Source organism: Triticum dicoccoides, chromosome 7A (assembly GCF_002162155.2).
Source record: "Triticum dicoccoides isolate Atlit2015 ecotype Zavitan chromosome 7A, WEW_v2.0, whole genome shotgun sequence".
Lineage (NCBI taxonomy): Eukaryota > Viridiplantae > Streptophyta > Magnoliopsida > Poales > Poaceae > Triticum > Triticum dicoccoides.
Genome location: NC_041392.1, coordinates 111030838 through 111038031, shown reverse-complemented (window position 1 = coordinate 111038031; position 7194 = coordinate 111030838).

Here is a 7194-nt window from a genome sequence, read left to right as displayed (position 1 = left end):
ACTGTTCACGCTGGTCGTGGAGGAAGTCGGTCAGGCCTGCATTCTCAGCCAAATAATAAAAATCTTCATAAATCCTGACTTCTCTCAAGAACTCATCACAAGTCCATTCACACGACCGAACCTCCGTAGTACGAGGGAGATTATACTTGGGCTTCTTATTTTCTTCACTTTGCTTATCCTTCGAGCTTCGGCTCGATGAGCCCCTCAAAAATCTCTTCATCTTTTTCTTAAAATTTCTGATATTTTTAGTAACTTAAAATAAAAGTGAACCGAACTCAACAAAATTGATAGCAACTACTCCTACAAGTGTCTAGAGGCTATATCATGCATTAAAACTACTTTTGACCACATAAATTTGACATGCAAGCTCAAGAACATGGTCACCTAAGCAGCAAAAATTTGCAATAAATAAAGCATTAGAACAAAAACTAATTGGACCATTGGAGGAGTCACATACCGAAGAACAATCCCCCAAAGCATTTTTGTGAATCGAGCTTTGAGCAAGGAGATCAAAAATGGCAGCAAGATGAGCTAAAACACGGGTTTGAGCTGGTGGATGATTTTTTCTGGAGGAAGACGAAGTGTGTGGGTGCAAGAATAAGTGGAGGGGACCCACGTGGGGTCCACGAGGCAGGGGGCGCGCCCTCCACCCTCGTGGGCAGGTAGTGGGTCCCCCTGGTGTGTTCTCAGTGCCAAAAATTCTAAAATATTCTAGAAAAAATCATATTAAATTTCCAGGACATTTGGAGGACTTCTATTTTCGGGGTATTTTTTATTGTAAGAATAATTCAGAAAACAGACAGAAAATACTATTTTTACTTTATTTAATAAAAATAATAGAAAGTACAAAGAGGGTACAGAAGGTTGTGCTTTCTAACTTCATCCATCTCATGCTCATCAAAAGGAATCCACCAACAAGGTTGATCAAGCCTTGTTAACAAACTCATTCCGAATCGCATGAAACCGGAGAATTTTCGAATAACACTAGGTTACCTCAACGGGGATATGCACATCTCCAACAATAAGAATATCATATTTCTTCTTGACGGTAGGAAGAGGAAATTCAAAACCTCCTATAATAATCGTTGAAATTTTTCCAATAGAATTGATACTATGGACTTGAGGTTGTTTCCTCGGAAAGTGTACCGTATGCTCATTACCATGGTTCTCTTTCTTTATCGTGCTTCCTAGCAACAGAGTCTCTCTTATCATAATGTTAATTCTGTGATTGTGGGTTATCAAGATCAACAGCAGGTTCAATCTCTACATCATTATCATTGCTAGGTTGAGCATCAACATGAAAATCATCATTAACATTATCACTAGGTTCATGTTCATTACCAGATTGTGTTTCAGCATCAGAAATAGAAATATCATTGGGATTCTCAGGTGTGTCAACAACAGGTTCACTATAAGCACGCAAAGTTCTATCATTTTTCTTTTTCTTCTTCTTAGAAGAACTAGGTGCATCAACATTAATTCACTGATAATCTTGCTCAATTCTCTTGGGGTGGCCCTCAGGATACAAAGGTTCCTGAGTCATTTTACCCCCTCGAGTCATAAGTCTAACAACATTATTATTTTTCTTATTATTTAATTCATTGAGCAAATCATTCTGAGCCTTAAGTACTTCTTCTACTTGAGTGGTAACCATAGAAGCATATTTACTAATAAGTTTAAGTTCACCTTTAAATATAGACATATAATCACTCAAGTGTTCAATCATATAGGCATTGCGTTTCAATTGTCTACCAACATAAGCATTGAAGTTTTCTTGTTTAACAACAAAATTATCAAACTCATCCAAGCATTGGCTAGCAGACTTATAACGAGGAATATCACCTTCATCAAATCTATAGAGAGAATTTACCTTTACTACATGTGTGGGGTTATCAAGACCATGTATCTCTTCAATAGGTGGTAAATTCTTAACATCTTCAGCTTTAATACATTTTTCTTTCATAGATTTCTTTTCCTCTTGCATATCTTCAGGACTGAGAAATTGAATACCCCTTTCTTCGGAGTTGGCTTAGGAGTTGGTTCAGGAAGTGTCCAATTATTTTCATTAGTCAACATATTATTCAATAGCAATTCATCTTGATCAACAGTTCTTTCCCTGAAAACACAACCAGCACAACTATCCAGGTAGTCTCTGGAAGCATCGGTTAGTCCATTATAAAAGATATCAAGTATTTCATTTTTCTTGAGAGGATGATCAGGCAAAGCATTAAGTAATTGGAGAAGCCTCCCCCAAGCTTGTGGGAGACTCTCCTCTTCAATTTGCACAAAATTATATATTTCCCTTAAGGCAGCTTGTTTCTTATGAGCTGGGAAATATTTAGCAGAGAAGTAATAAATCATATCCTGGGGACTACGCACACAACCAAGATCAAGAGAATTAAACCATGTTTTAGCATCACCCTTTAATGAGAAAGAAAACAACTTAAGGATAAAGTAATAGCGAGTTTTCTCATCATTAGTGAACAGGGTGGCTATATCATTTAATTTAGTAAGATGTGCCACAGCAGTTTCAGATTCATAGCCATAAAAAGGTTCAGATTCAACCAAAGTAATTAACTCAGGATCGACAGAGAAATCATAATCCTTATCAGTAATAAAGATAGGTGAAGTAGCAAAAGCAGGGTCATGTTTCATTCTAGCATTCAAAGATTTTTTTTCCAGCTTAGCTAATAATTTCTTAAGATCATATCTATCATTGCAAGCAAGAACGTCTCTAGCAGTTTCTTCATCCATAACATAGCCCTCAGTCACAACAGGCAATTCATATCTAGGGGGATAATCTTCATCATCACTTTCATCAATATTGTTAGTTTCAATAATTTCATTCTCTCTAACCCTAGCAAGTTGTTCATCAAGAAATTCACCTAGTGGCACAGTATTATCAAGCATAGAAGTAGTTTCATCATAAGTATCATACAAAGCAGAAGTGGCATCATCAATAACATGTGACATATCAGAATGAATAGAAGGAGTAGGTGTCGCAAGTTTACTCAAAAAAGAAGGTGAATCAAGTGCAGAGCTAGATGGCAGTTTCTTACCTCCCCTCGTAGTTGAGGGAAAAATCTTGGTTCTTTTATCTTTCAAGTTATTCATAGTGATCAGCAGATATAAATCCCAAGTGACTCAAAGAATAGAGCTATGCTCCCCGGCAACGGCGCCAGAAAATAGTCTTGATAACCCACAAGTATAGGGGATCGCAACAGTTTTTGAGGGTAGAGTATTCAACCCAAATTGATTGATTCGACACAAGGGGAGCAAACGAATATTCTCAAGTATTAGTAGCTGAGTTGTCAATTCAACCACACCTGGAAACTTAATATCTGCAGCAAAGTATTTAGTAGCAAAGTAATATGATAGTAGCGGTAATGGTAGCAAAAGTAACAGTATTGGTTTTGTAGTGATTGTAACAGTGGCAATAGAAAAGTAAATAAGCGAAGATCAATATGTGAAAAGCTCGTAGGCAATGGATCAGTGATGGATAATTATGTTGGATGCGAGTCCTCATGCAATAGTTATAACATAGGGTCATACAGAACTAGCTCCACTTCATCAATGTAATGTAGGCATGTATTCCGAATATAGTCATACGTGCTTATCGAAAAGAACTTGCATAACATCTTTTGTCCTACCCTCCCGTGGCAGCGGGGTCCTATTGGAAACTAAGGGATATTAAGGCCTCCTTTTAATAAAGTACCGGACCAAAGCATTAACACATAGTGAATACATGAACTCCTCAAACTACGGTCATCATCGGTAAGTATCCCGATTATTGTCACTTCGGGGTTAACGGATCATAACACATAATAGGTGACTATAGACTTGCAAGATAGGATCAAGAACTCACGTATATTCATGAAAACATAATAGGTTCAGATCTGAAATCATGGCACTCGGGCCCTAGTGGCAAGCATTAAGCATAGCAAAGTCATAGCAACATTAATCTCAGAACATAGTGGATACTAGGGATCAAACCCTAACAAAACTAACTCGATTACATGATAAATCTCATCCAACCCATCACCGTCCAGCAAGCCTATGATGGAATTACTCAGGCATGGTGGTGAGCATCATGAAATTGGTGATGGAGGAAGGTTGGTGATGACGATGGCGACGGATTCCCCTCTCCGGAGCCCCGAACGGACTCCAAATCAGCCCTCCCGAAAGAGATTAGGGCTTGGCGGTGGCTCTGTACCGTAAATCGCGATGAATCCTTCTCTCCTATTTTTTTCTCCCCGACTGTGAATATATGGAGTTGGAGTTGAGGTCGGTGGAGCATCAGGGGGGCCACGAGGCAGGGGGCACGCCCAGGGGGGTAGGCGCCCCCACCCTCGTGGAAAGGGTGTGGGGCCCCTGGCCTTGATTCTTTCGCCGGTATTTTTTATATATTCCAAAAATATTCTCCGCTAATTTTCAGGTCATTCCGAGAACTTTTATTTATGCACAAAAATAAGACCATGGCAATTCTGTTGAAAACAGCGTCAGTCCGGGTTAGTTCCATTCAAATCATGCAAGTTAGAGTCCAAAACAAGGGCAAAAGTGTTTGGAAAAGTAGATACGATGGAGACGTATCAGTAAACTAAACGATCAAAGTGCTAAGCTAACGGATGGGTCAAGTCAATCACATCATTCTCTAATGATGTGATCCCGTTCATCAAATGACAACTCTTTGTCCATGGCTAGGAAACTTAACCATCTTTGATTAACGAGCTAGTCAAGTAGAGGCATACTAGTGACACTCTGTTTGTCTATGTATTCACACATGTACTAAGTTTCCGGTTAATACAATTCTAGCATGAATAATAAACATTTATCATGATATAAGGAAATATAAATAACAACTTTATTATTGCCTCTAGGGCATATTTCCATCATTTTTAGCCTGCCAAATTATACAGAAAGGGTCATCTACCTGTAAATGTGAGGGAAGTTTGGGGAAATATACCGGATGCCATAAAAAATTGGGCTTACCGGAGTTGTTGGAGGGCTATTTTGGGCTCATCTTCCCTTAAACGGTACATTTTTATGAATATGGGGGGTATTGGGTGTACTCAAACTATTTTATGTTAATTAGATGTGTTCTTGTCAATTTTACTAACATTATTTTTATAATCGCACAACTGTAGGACAATAGTTCTACAATATTTTCGTATTGATAAAACAAAGTGCATATGTACATATAGAAAGAAAAGAATAAAAGAAAAGGAAGAAAATGTATCCAATGCTTGTTCTATCCAACATAATAACAAAGTGATCAAAAAGATATTGTTAGGCAACAACATCACAGATGTGTTCTGGTTCTATTTTATAGGTTGGTTGTATATTTGCTCTTTACTCAATGCCCGAACATCATGAAATCTTACCCGAGGAGGAATTTCTAGGTATTAACATTTGGCGGTTCATTTCTGATTTTTTTCCCATTCCCAAGATTATTCCAAATATTTCAGCAGCCTAAAATGATTATGTCCATGGCAATTATTCCTTCAAGCGATCCAACAGAGCCGAGAATGATATCAGCATAGTTTGAGATGCCCCTCCTTTTATTCTGAACTATCTCAAATGAACGTGCTTGGGCAAAGGTACATGCCCAAAATGGGTGCAAAAAGGTTTCCTCAAAACAATCATTGTAGAAGACACAAACATAACACTCTAGGAAGAAAGTTTTGCTTTCTAATAAGTTTCTGGTATTGACCCTGTCATGCAGAGGAAGCCAAAAATGGTTTTATGTTTGAATCTGCTAGCGCTTTTCCAAAGCCATTTAAAGATGGTATGAGCCTCATGTTTCCCGTTCATCCAGTTATACATATTGATGGAGGAAAATCAAGAACTAGATCAAGTGTAAATCCATTTATCTATAGCTTATGGATTGCATTTTGCAGCACTAATTCGCTTAGCTCATTAAATTGATTAAATTTCCTCTCAAATGCTTCCTCTCAAGTAGGAAGGTGTTGGGGCCCCCAAGTGCAAGGGTTTGTAGCAAGCCACAATTTTCCCTCGAAATGGATGACCTTGAGGTTTATCGAACAAATAGGAGTTTGCTAAGCAGCCAATGATCAGCACTTGCACAGACAAATACAAAAACTGCATTGGCCACAATGAAACTAGCAATTAGTCAGTTTACTAGCCTTACTAGTTATAAGGATTAAACTCAAGTGTGTTTGAAAGATTAATTGCAAGTAAAAGTAAAAAATGTAAAGAAAATTTATTGAGGTTGGAAGAAATAAGAAGAAGATTGGACCAAGATCCATAGGTTTACTAGTGGTTTCTCTCCAAAAGATAGAATGGTGTGGTGAAAAAATTGCAATTGTGCATCGATTAAACTGCAATTTTATGAGTATGATTATACATGGCATAACTACATATGAGCATTACGTCCAAACATCTATAGGTTGTTACCCAACTACATCTATAGCTAATACTCCACCCAAGACCGCTATCCAGCATGCATCTTAAAGTATTAAGTAAAAAAAAGTATTGCATTTAGTATGATGGCATGAAGTGGATGATATATTGTTTTCGTCCTGCGTTTGAAGGACAACCATGCAATCATCTTTTTATCCATAGTGGCAATAAAACAATACATGCCTTTTCCACTTTTTTCACCATGGTATATTACTTGCAAGATTGATGTAGTTAGTGTTGTTAATGTTCAAGTAAACTAGTGCCTTTCTTTTATCTAAATACATAAGTTGACAACTCTGGTAGTTGCTTGATTAGCACGGGAATGTTGTAGAGGCCATAGTTGATAAGCTCAACAACTTCGGGTTGGCCGCGGCGACGTGCTGGTTAAATCCTGTCACCACCACGACCATCCTTCGGGGTACACACCTTCTGAGTCTTACGCAACATGCTGACATGATGGTCTTGTGTAGCTTGTGAGTTCTTTACAATATGTCTTCACAATCTCAACACAAGCTTCTATACTAGATCTCCATGTGTATTCTTTGACAAAAATAATTGTATTGGTACCAAATTTTCCATGACAACTACGATACCAAAACAGTGGCAACTTCATCAATCATGGGGTGGAAACTTTGAGGCTGATTTTTTTGCTAAAACATCCCCAAATGGAATCTTATTTTGAAGCCCTCGTTGATACAAAATTGCTGGTGCGAAAAGGATATCAGCCGGATAAAGAGTTTAAGTTACAAATCGTATTAAATTGAAAATAGCATC